Source organism: Mauremys reevesii, linkage group 5 (assembly GCF_016161935.1).
Source record: "Mauremys reevesii isolate NIE-2019 linkage group 5, ASM1616193v1, whole genome shotgun sequence".
NCBI lineage: Eukaryota > Metazoa > Chordata > Testudines > Geoemydidae > Mauremys > Mauremys reevesii.
The window spans coordinates 14851522-14863984 of record NC_052627.1 but is presented as its reverse complement, the minus strand read 5'-3'; the positions used below and the strand labels follow the sequence as shown (position 1 = coordinate 14863984).

Sequence of the window (12463 nt, the reverse complement as noted above, 5' to 3'; positions counted from 1 at the left end):
GTGCTCGAACATATATGCACAATACAGTTGGTGCTGTGGGTTGCTTTGAATTTACTATTGGTAAGATCTCAAATAAGATGTTACATTAATGTCATTTTTTTATTTTAATGTCCTCAATTTAAAAAAAAAACAAGATATCAAGCAATGGCATATTGAAATAAACTGCACAATATTTTGTCATATATAATTTTCTTTATTTCTCCTTCTTTCCCCCTCCCCCAAACTTAAGCAAAGCAAGCCTTCCCCATTGTCAGGTGTGAACTTTTAAAATAAAACTGGGCTGGAATTAATAAAAACTGCTTTTGAATGAACCATGTACAGGAAAAGCAACTGATCATCAGAGCTCATTACTGCTACATGTGTGGACAGAGTGGGAACTATTCAAAAGCAATCAGAGATTGGGGGGGGGGGGGTGGTTCTGACGCAGTAGTAGCAAAAAGGCAGCCGAACACTATGCAGCAAAATAGACAATGGGCCAGCGTAGAGACAGGAGATTAGACAGCTGGTCTCATCTCTCAGGCTATGTGCACTGGAGACAACGGTTAGGTTTAGCTACAGATGGTGGGTAGACGGTTCTTGAACCCCCAGCTGGTGCCCCCAAGTGTGATGGTGGCCACCAGAGAAAGATTAGGAAGGACGCCATGATGAAGTAAAGCCAGGAAAAAAAGGTTATTAAACATACAGTACCACCAGGCAGGATTCCAAGAACTGATCAACAACAAAATAGTGATGAGTGTCATCACTGTTCCTATTGAAACAACATCTACAGTTCCACCAGCTAGAACAGAATTAGGTTATCAGTCCCCACACTACAGGGCATAAGTTGATCGTCAGTTACCGTCAGAAAGAAATTTTCCTCCATGGTTAGTGTTGCACACATAGGCACATTCTGGGGGTGTTTTGCAAAACACCCTGTATTTAACCATTGGCTGAGAGAAGATCCCAGACTGGATGGACTACGGGTATATTCAGGCATGGTGATTCCTATTGCCCACAAGTATTTCCAATAAGTGGGCTAAGTCAGATGCAAGGAACAGGAGCACTGCCCAAGTGGAGACCTCCAGGTGAAGTTATCCATGTGCATTTGCTCCTTCCTAAGAATAAGTCAAGAGGAGGCTTTCATTTTCCTCAAGACTGAATTAGTCCCAGGCCAGCTCCTTGCTGCAAGAGTGAGTGTAGCATGACAGTGAGAGAGAACCACCACTTCAACAGGGGGCATCATTAGACAATTATTCTACTGCAAACATTTATCCTCATCATTACCAAAGCTTTGATGCCTTTGGGGAGGAATTTGTGTAATGAAACGATGCCCAGGCAAAGATTCATTTCCCTACCTCCCCTCTTCCACAAAAGAAATTAATCTAGTTTAGTGATAAATGAGGCTGGGTTACTGCCAGGAGAGAGATCTAAGCTGGAACAGCCTCATGTGGCAGAGCGAGATAAATGGATTGCATTTTATGTGATGGGCCTGATTTGCAGAGGTGCCAGCTGACCTTGGTGGGAGCCGTGTAAGCGCCTCATGCACCAAAAAACCCATCCCTCTTACCTACAGTGGGAACTGTGGGTACGCCAATAAATGCAGGATTGAGTCCTACATTACAACATCCTCATTCACTGGAACACTGAATATAGCAAACCAAGGGGACAAGTGATAGGAGAACTGCTGAGTCTGGAATTAGTCTTCTATTATGCTTGGATGTTTATCCTAGGCTGAGTGTCTGCAAAATTTGGCTAATAATCTCCATTCATATCCCACCCCTCTTTTCAGGTTAGACCAGAAATGCCCTGGGACTACCCTTGTGGTATTTCAACAGTTTTGCTTCTGGGCAAAGCAAGAAATCAGAGGTCCCAACACCCTGAAAATCATGGTTGGAAAAGAGGGAGAGGGGACAGTGGGAGGAGATTTAATGAACATTTCAGAACCTAGTAAAAGATTCCATTTTGTTTCATTTCTGAAAATGGGTCAGATTCAGGGGCTGCGATTGGTTCTCATTGGTCTAACCCTGTCTCCCCCCGCACAAGGCTTTCCATTACCAGTCGTCGTTGGTTTGACACTAACCTAATGCATAGCTCATTGAAGTCAATGGGAATGTGTCCATTGACTTTCATGTGGGCTTGCATCAGATCCCTAGTTACCTCTGATCCAGGCAGCCCTTACTTACGTAAGTCACCCATTTGCTTCAGTGGGTGATCTGCTTGGGGCAGGAGGATTACAGGGTTTGGCTTGGTATTAATAATTCCCAATTAAAACAAAAGCCTAAATCTTCTGTCACTGAAAGATAACAGCTCAAGATCAAGAGAAAGAGAGAAGTATAAAGTGTCTGAAAGTCTAATGGCACCTGGAAGATGCAATTCGATTGTAATGGGGCATCCTCTGATTTGGGATAATTTCTTTGCTCAAGGTAGTTATTGGATTGTAGTGACTTGTTTTCCCATCTCCACAGGTGCGGGAGACTCCTCTACTGTATTCTCCCTGGCCTCCAATGAAGAAAAGCTTTGCCTTTCTTCTTATCACAGTTAAATGATACCTGCAGCTTCAAAGACCCTCCCCCCATCCATGGCCTTAGGCAAATAAATCTAGTTCTCAGCGGATAGTGGGACAAATCGCCTGCTGGAAACTGACAGCGGACAGGTGATAATGACTACCTGTTGATTAGGGGGACAGTCCCATCTCCCCAGCAACCCTTCTGCAGCTATCAGCTTTCACTCTCTTCCCTATGATCAAGCCTGCCATTAGAGTGGGTGCCTAATTTCAAACACTCACGACAGCCTGGAGCACTGATGGGGATGATTTTCTCACCCAGTGCGGGACAGATCTTCCGGAGTGGTATGAATGATGAGAGAGATTCTTCTCCCTGACTGTTCTCTGACCCCATTGTGTTCCTGTGGTTTTCCCACCACACTCATGTATTTATTACAGCCCATTAATGTGTTAGATGTATGAGTATACAAACAGCTCAGTCGATAAGAAAGCCAATATGCTATCTGGAAAGTAAGTAGCATTAACCTCTTCTAAAGCATGCGCTCCTCAAAGCCTATGGAGGTGGCTCAGCCAGACCAACTTTCCATATGAAACAACCACGTGAAATTCATTATCTCTTCACATGATCACTGTAGCCATATTGAATGGCCTGTCGTGCCAGTAAAGTCTCAGAGAACTGAGTCAAAATATAAGACAAGTTACAAAACACAACACACCTATGAGAACCTACCAGGCCATCTAGTCCACCACCAGTTCCAGGTGTGTTCCCTACGGAACCTGTCTGAGCACTTTACAGTCTCGTTTTAAAGCCCACTGGGATTTTCAAATAGGCTCAAGGGAGTTAAGCCTCCCACTCCTGTAGATTTTCAATAGGAGTTGGGCACCTGACTTCTGTGGGCCCCTTGGAAAACATCAGCCCACACTTTATTAAAATGGAGCCCCTCGTGCACATGTCAGAAAGTATGTTGCAGCTGTTCACCTACATTTGCTCGTGTTGTTGCTGTGATTGCATTTGCAAATGAAGCAATTGCAATGATACCTAACTAGCTATTAGCACATGCAATAACTCATGTACCTGAGCATGGGATTCACAACACATTTGGTCTCTAGCAATCAGCTCCCAGGCACAGAGAGAGTTTCTAGTCTACTCTAAGCAAAGTCCCCCGATGCTAGATAGACCTATAACTGAAATGACATCGTCACCTAGTGCAGACTGTACAACTGCAGCTGCAGACAGCAGGTCACACAAGTTCATTGAAACATGCCTGTATTGACTGGAGAGACTGATCTTTGAAATGGTTCTTGATGTAGGTAATCTGAAATGCACAGGTCAATTTACTCTTTATACTCGCTAGATAAAAAGTAGCATTTATCCTTTACTCATACATGAACTCAGCAAAACACACGCTGATCTACACCATTCCTATGTGCCATCGCACAGCTGTGTGTAAAGGACAGGGTGTCGGCCCTGGAAACAGGTCAAGCAGAAATCCAAGCTGAATTTGAAGCAGCCTATTCTAGTCTGCCAAACTGAACGCAAACGTTTGGGGATTCAGGTTTGGCATGACATCACCAGCCCAGAAAGTCCTGTGCTCTAGGGGCTTGATCCGGCACTCTGACCCTGATCCCGCAAAGCACTTAAACACATGCTTAATTTTGAGCACTCGTATTTAAAAGGAGCTCATCTCTTGAGTCCAGTTGATAAGAAAAGTTCAGGGCTACGGGGAAAGAAGGAGCTCTGCATTTTAGGAGCTGATCCCTGAAAGCACAGGAAGGAGGAGATGTAAGAGGTTCCTTCATATGCCCAGTCTTCTCCTGCTTCTACACTCTTGATATGGGCTCTCAAAGCATGTGTCCTTACAGGCTGGCATTTATCATGCTCAGGATGGGATGGATGGAGAGAGAGACAATGTCATTGCACTGTGTCACAGTACAAAGACTTCTACTGAAGTCACTGAAGCTATATTGATTTAAATCGTCTGAGAACCTGGCTCATAATCATCAGACTAAAGAGGAGCCCAACTTCTCTGTGTCCAGCTATGCAGAATATGAACCTAGTGAGCTTCATAAAAGAGAGGGACCATAAATCGACATGCCCATGCAAAAGATATGCAAATTATCATTGGGTAATATTCTGTAAAATTAAAGGGCCCATAGGCCACTGTTTTACCGAGTGGAACAGTGACGTGGGTATTCATCCACTGGATGATACACTGCGAACATCAGTTCATCTCATACACTAACGAGCTCTCAGATGCGAACGCCGCTGGGTCACTATTGTCCTACTAGAGTGGATTTGAACTATTGCACATGTGAGTTAATATCCCCATGTGCTTTTGGAAAATCTTGGTTTAAAAGAAAAATGCCTCCTCAAACCAAATACAAGCTGAGGAGGGAAAGGCCTTTTCCCCTTTAATGCTCACCACTCTGGAGAAGGATTCTAAGCCTTTATCCTGCTTATTCATGAGTGTGTGTGTGTGTGTGGGGGGGTTCTTAATAAAAAAAAATCATTCTTGAGAAGCTGTTGCTATGAAACTCCATGGTTCACAACAGATGGCAGTGAGAGCTGTTCTCAGGCCTGGCTCTGAAGCTCTCCACTCAAGCATACCATTAACATTCCTCAAATACCTCAGGCCCTGGCGGCTTCCATGCGGGCCGCCAATCCCCTAGACAAGCTCAATGCAGGCAGCTCCTCTGGTGGCGTCTCTCCTCAAGGTGCTCCGACAGCACTTGGACGCATGTGGGACTGGCTTTAGGAGGGAGGCTGTCGCCCCCCTCAGCTTTAGCCGCCAGACGCTACAACTGGGAAAATGCTCTGATTCCTGATATCAAAATGCAGCTTGTGTCCGAACCAGCTGGGGAGCTCTAACCACCCCTCTCTTTTGGTAAATAGAGAGAGGCTGAGCATTTTCAACTCCCACTGACTTCCACAGGAGTTGTGAGTACTCAGCACTTGTCTGGATCAGGCCCTCGGCAGGTTTTACAAGGGCTCTCATGAATTATTTCTGCTCAGTGTTGAGGGATGAAGCAAAGAGCTAGCCCCCTAAATCTGAGGATCATTATCTTTCCACCACCTTTGGGGCGCACGACACTTCACAGACACAGGGCTGCTGCCCTAGAGAGCTTATGGTCTAAATGGGACTGAGAACAGGCAGGAGTCTGGGAGGAGAACAGCGGCAAACAAGGGGAAGGGAATGTAGCACTGGAGAGATTAGTGATGGAAAACAAGCAGGAAGGGAAGGAGGAGGAGGGAAGGCGGCTGGATGTTCAGAAAGAGAGGAGCTTCTGCTCAGGGAGCAATGAGATAAACTACATACACGGTGTTCTGTATGTGACAAACTAGTTTAGCCAGTGGCCTATTACCATAGGTGCTGGAACTAGGGGTGCTGCCGCATCCCCTCGCTTGAAGTGGTTTCCATTATATACAGAGTTTACAGTTTGGTTCAATGGCTCACAGCACCCCCACTATACAAATGGCTCTCAGCAGCCCCTCTATACAAATTGTTCCTCTGCTTATTATTACTTATACACCTCTACCTCGACATAACGCTGTCCTCGGGAGCCAAAAAATCTTACCGCGTTATAGGTGAAACCGTGTTATATCGAACTTGCTTTGATCCACCGGAGTGCGCAGCCCCGCCCTGCCGGAGCGCTGCTTTACCGTGTTATATCCGAATTCGTGTTATATCGGGCCGCGTTATATCAGGGTAGAGGTGTAGTAGCGCCCAAAACATGATAGGTGCTCCCAGACACATGCTGTAGGAAGACACAATCCCTGTCCTGAAGAGCTCACAACCTAGGGTTTCTCTGGCTTTGGTACCTGCTTGTGCGACTCCTGAAAAGTCCTTCATGAGGATATGAAGCCTGCATCCACGTGGGTAAAGACCTTCACATATCCCAAGGCAAACTCTGAACAGCATCACCTCCATGGCGCGCACACACAGCTCAAACCACGTGGTCTCCTAGACCCAAACAGAAATGCTGGCTTTGCAGGAAAGCATTTGAATCTGCTTTGCCTGTCACGGTAGCATTGATCACATACAACTAGTGGGACTTGTGGGGGGTGATTTGCCTTTGGCTGCTGGGATGACTTATTTTTTTGATTCACTCCTACCAAAGAAGAGACAAAGAGGCAGATGCCATAGGCAAAACGCAGTGAGTGGCGTTTGATGTGCGCAGCTGGCCATTTGCATAGCTGACCCTCTCAGGCAAAGCCTAGCTGCGAGATATGAGCTTGCCTCATTGTGTTGTGCAGAAGAACTGCTCCCAGACTGCCTGGGGAATGGGGCTAACCCACAGGCTCACAAGTGGGTCTGACTAACATTTCTGAGCAGGTCTCTTTCATTTTAGCGACTGTTCTGAACATATTAAAAAGCTGTCATTGCAGCGCTTCAGGGGGATCTCTCTTCTGTGCAGGCCACAGTACATTGGTGACAAGAATACTTATGACTCTGTTATTCGGAGATGGCTTGTGGGGTTGCATATTCAGAATCCTTAGTGGTTTGGAGCAGCTACACAGGAAATTTTCTCTCTCACATGCACACAATGGTTTAGATTTGGTTTATGAGCTTAAGTTACAAATAAAGAAGGAATGAAGTTTCCAGGTGGCTCTTTCATCCTTTCATCTTCTCTATTTTTTTTTATCAGTCTTTAATCAAATTCCCGCTGTTACCTCTATTGAGCAAAGGAGAACTGCTGGCATGGCTTTTAAGTGTCTGCACACATGGCCTGTCCTATCACAGCCAAGCTGCTGCAATTCATTGTTAAGTGGTCTCTGCAGGCTGCAATCGCTAAAAAGCAAAAAAGAAATGACTAGGCTTTGGCAACTGAAGTCAATGCTAATACCTGGTATTTGTTCAGCCAGCTGTGTGCTTATGGAGGACTGTTTTTAACCCTTTGGAGACTTCAGACAGTTTGGAGACCATTGAATATACCAGAGAGAGTGAGGGAGAAATTACTGATACCCTCAGTCTGTGTCTACACTGAAAACACTACAGTGGCACAGCTGCACCACTGTAGTGCTTCAGTGTAGACACTACTTGCGCCGATGGGAGGGATTCTCCCATTGGCATAGGTAATCCACCTCCCTGAGAGGCAGTAGCTAGGCCCACAGAAGAATTCTTCCGTCAACCTAGCATTGTTTACACTGGGGGTTAGGTCAGCGTAGCTACGTCTCTTGTGGATTCTTGATACATAGCTATACAGATGTAAAATCCTCCTGTAGACCAGGCCTGACATTTTTAAAACTACCTAAAGGACTTGGGTGCCCAATTTCCATTAAAATTAATAGAAAATGGGGATCCAAATCCCTTACACAGTTTTGGAAATCTCGGCCATAATGTGTATTATCTACGTACATGTTATATGTTATAGATCATAGAATCACTCAGGTACAAGTTATCATAAATGATTCACAGAACTAGTGATGGCAATGGACCACCAGATCCATTGCCTTGGGGCCTCCATGGCTGCTGAGTTGGGGGCTGGATTTGCCCCCAAAGGACTGCAGGAATATGCATGCTTGAGAAAACACACACACACACACACACACACACACACACACACACACACACACACACTCTCTTACTTTCCTAAGCACTGATAGGGCTGACAACCTGGGAAGTGGCAGCATTCCAAGAAGGAAAGTTGCTATACAACCATTGTTCTGTCCTTACCATCTATTTCTGCGAGTTCAGTTAAAAAATGGCACATAGGCAAGAAAAAAGCAGAGCCTTTTGGAGTGGATGGTATTTTACCTACAATGATGGGCATTTGCCCCACAAATCATCCCATTATCATTGCCAGAGCCTCCTCTCTTTGTAAAGCTGTCACTCCTAAGACTAATCAGCATGCATTAGACATTGCAGCTTCAATGGGGCCAAGAGACCATAATCTATTTCATGACAATTTTCATAAACAGAAATCCCCAGAAGGAAACATTCCCTTTCATATAATTATGACGACAAACCCCAATATCCCAGCAGTGTCAGTCAACCATTGTCTTCCCCCAACCTACATATAGTGCACCAGATCTCAGGAGGTAAAAACCTGAACTGATTTGAATGGAGCTATACTGACTTACATGAGCTGAGGATCTAGCCCATCTTAGTAAATAACAGCATTATAGGCAAACTAATAGTGCTCACAGTAAAATGGGTAACTTTTCTACGTATTTGTTCAGCATTATATTAAGGGAAATAAAACCATAGCGAGTCATCTAAATCCAAGTTCGAAGTCCTTAGCTGTGGTATTTAATAAGCAATCTACAAAGCTGTCTATATTCTGGGCCAGTTCCTCAGCTGGTGTAAATTGGTGTAGCTCCACAATAGAGTTACATCGATTTACAATGGAGGATCTGGTACTTTTACATTCGTATTCTGTGGCCTACAACCTCACTGCACTAAGCACAGACAAATATATCTGTATGGCTGCTCAGGCCTTACCGAAAACAGTGACGCAAAGTGCCACATGAATTGAAACTTGCTTTACGCAGTCCTCACGGAACTAGTACCAACCTGTTACCACATCTAGGCTTCAACTAAAGATCAAATGACACGACACTGGAAATCTTAGCAATCCCTTAAGGTGGTTTGTGAGAACATTTACTACCCAATAGACAAAGATTGTTGCTCCCATCACATTGAGCATGCTGGCTGGAGTACATCATCATGGTTTCTGAAGCCTATGGAGCTATGCCCATGTACACCAGCTGAAGGTCTGGCCTGAAATATTTTTCTCTCTCTCTTGAGGGGGATACAAGATCACCCGTCACCACGGTATCTGAAGACCCTTATAACTTAAAGCTCAATAAGACTGTCTTCCTCTGGCCAGGATTTTAACATAGCCGGAGCAATGCTCTGCCCTGTTCCTGTTTGCTGTGAGTCTCACCACAGCAACGGCTCAGTAATCTCTCATTTCATCACCTGGACACTTGTTTGTTCACTTGGAACCCTACAGCGTTTAGGACCAACCGGATTCTTGATTTTTTCCCTCCTCAGAGACCCAGCCACACAAACTACTACTCGAGCAGGTATAAAGCCGACTCGGCAGTGGCTCCCCAGAGGCTGCTTACCTTATGAAAAAACAGACCAAGCCTCAGGTAGCCCCATCCTTGCTGGTGCGCTGCTCCTACGACAGAAGGCACCGTACAGGCGCCCTGCCATGTGGCAGGCTGCTCAGCACTGACAGGAAAGAATAAGAAGGCTGTCTCGGACAAGGAAGAAACAGGAGGGTAGCAATTAAGATAACAAGCCTCAGATACAGGTGGTTCGTGCTGAGGCACCTCAGGACTGACCCAGCAGCGAAGCAGGCGGCTCCAGCAGCAAATGAGGAAAAGCAGCTCAAATTACTGCCTTCCTGCCAACCAATCGTCAGCAGGCCTGACAAAGGAGCAGAGACCGTGATGGAAGGGGAAATACACAGAGTGAAGATGCCAGGCAGCTTCTGTCATGATGCCTGGTGAATGTGAGTCTCACCTATTCCTGCCACAGCAGCACTTGAGGAAGTCACCCGCAGAGATCAGTGGCTGACAACCTCTTGTAACGTGTCACCTCATCTCTATAGTGTCTGAACACCTCATAATCGGTACCATATTTATCCTCATTACACCCCTGTGAGGTAGGGGAGCATTATCCCTATTTTATAAATGAGGTGACTGAGGCAAATTATCACACATATGTCTGGCAGAGCAGGGAATTAAACACCCAGGTCTCCTACATCCTGATCTAGCACTCTAAGCACTGGGCCACCCTTCCATCTCTCAGTGATGTGAGGCTGTTTGATGCTTCTATTGCAATTTAACACTGGAAACATCACCATTTGTAACAATGCTACAAAGAGATGGTAAATAGGGGGATGGAGTAGTAGCTGAAAGCTTTTCAGCTTCTGACAGATCTGAATTCATTTTGACACAGCTGCTGTTTTTTAATGAGCTTGTTTTATTTTAATAGCAGCATAAAAGCTGCTACTCCTATAAAAGTCTTCTACATAATGATGATTGTACCATAAATGTACCTATAACTGACACCAAATGACACTGGCACCATTGGTTCTCTAGTGTTGTTATCGCAGCGGGCAGCATATTGCATAGAGTATTCTCAAGAATTTGTTTGAATCCCAAATAGCTGTTTGTTCCATGGCCACAAAAATGTTTATTCACTATTCACAAACATTTTGCAAGAAGGCTATTGTTTGATAAATATTTGGGGAATGGTTGCTCCTCTTTGTACAAATACCATAAGCTAACAGGCGTCTCTGTACATGAACGTGACTATTCACTACTGGTTGTGTATTATTTGCTGTTCCTCATTTGTTATTCATTGTTCTTCTGTTTAAAAAGTTTCACTCATTCTATCAAGAAGCCAAAACAATACCACGTGACTTATGTGACCAATCACACCCCACCAATAAGGAATGGCAAACAGTCAAAGCGACCAGTTTGCAAACGCACCACCGGCTGAAATGTGTTCGTACAAACTATTTGGCAAATAGTTTCAAAAAAAGATTAGGTTAGCTTTAATCAAAGTCATGAACAATTTGCAAACAGAAAAAAGGGTTAAATTTGTCAATGTATTCACCACACATAATTCTATCATCTCTCCTAAAAATAAACCTTCAATAAACATTCATTGACGACGTATCATATTCATGGCTGTTGCTGATTTAACCTTTGTTCTGTATCTAAATTCTGTGGACTAGATTCCGGGAGCTGATTCTGATCTCACCTACGCCAGGGTAAATCAGGAGCAACTCCATAAGGGAGATGAGAACTAGGTCAACAATATGTGTTACACTATTGTATATTGAGACAAACTCCATTTATATCAGTGGAGTTATGTTGGATTTAACTGGGATCAGATTTTGGGCCAGTAGCAAAATAAAGGCTTAATCGTTCTAAGTGAATTTAATAAACTATCCAGCCAGACTGGTGGGGTATATGCATCAGATTTCACCGTAATGCAAATTATAAATCCCTTTTAATAAACAATCAGATTTATGATCAAATCAAACAGGGCTCTATGGGAAATTCTTACAACATAGGACTATTAAATTGGACCCTCTGTCCAGATTTTCTTTGCATGTGTCATTTGAAGCCAGCACGCTGCAATCCTTTGCACTGGTATGGGGAAGAGGAACCTGACTCATGTCCTCCTATTTTCCACCCAGGTTTCAAGGTCAGTCTAGACCAAACCACAGACACAGAAGTGAGGCATAGACCAGAAGTAAAACACAGTATTAGCTTTTACATTCTGTAATGGTATGATCCTGCTCCAACTTAAGCCAATTGGAGTTTAAAAAGAAGCAGGGTTGGGCCCTAAAATACCATCTGGCACTGCATTGGCAGAATTTTCCTGACATACAGGATCAAAAGTTAGTTTGATTATTGGCTGGACATCACTGGGATGAGCTTCTTCTCTGGAGCTGCTGTGCCTACAGCCTCTGCATGTCTAGTACAGCGTCACAAAGCCAGCATCCTGTCCATCTGGCAAGTGGTGATTTACTACTGTTCCCTTGCCAACAGCTCAGTTTCTAATGCCCCACGTAGTGTAACGCATTGTGACGGCTGGAATCTTTTTAGGAGGCAAAGGCATTTTGACATGGTCACCCTACCACCATCAATGACCTGAAATTATAAAAACAAACGAGCACATTGATTTTCTTGTCAACGTTTTCCCGCAGTGCAAAACCCTGGCAAACCTAAATGACAGCTGATTAAACACTTGACAGCCAGTACGTTTGCAATGATTTCTAATTTATTGTGTGTTTATTATAATTCTTTGGTCTCGATCAGCTTTCTTTGCTCCGTGTTGGGCCTCCTCACTAGACCAGGAATCACAAGCATTTGGATGAATGGCTTTGAAAGCCTCTCAACTTTAATAAAAATACTTAGCATTTAAATAGACTGGACCTTACAGGCTGGATTCTGCACACAGTGAAATCAACGGCAAAGCTCTTCAATAGTCTAGGAACATGCCGTATAGC

General features: G+C 44.4%; 1 protein-coding gene across 5 annotated transcripts in view; it reads right to left on the bottom strand.

Moving 5' to 3' along the window:
* The window catches only part of SHROOM3 (shroom family member 3), a 159440-nt gene that overhangs the window by 127765 nt on the left and 19212 nt on the right, over window positions 1-12463 (bottom strand). For 3 of the 5 annotated variants that reach the window (XM_039541591.1, XM_039541589.1, XM_039541592.1), the window contains exon 1: window positions 9555-10009. The exons of 1 other annotated variant lie outside the window; for it this stretch is intronic. The gene's annotated coding sequence lies outside the window, so the exon portion shown is untranslated. Of the gene's footprint in view, window positions 1-9554; window positions 10010-12463 lie in introns of those variants that run through there. One more of the 5 variants, XM_039541593.1, reaches the window with a different exon arrangement.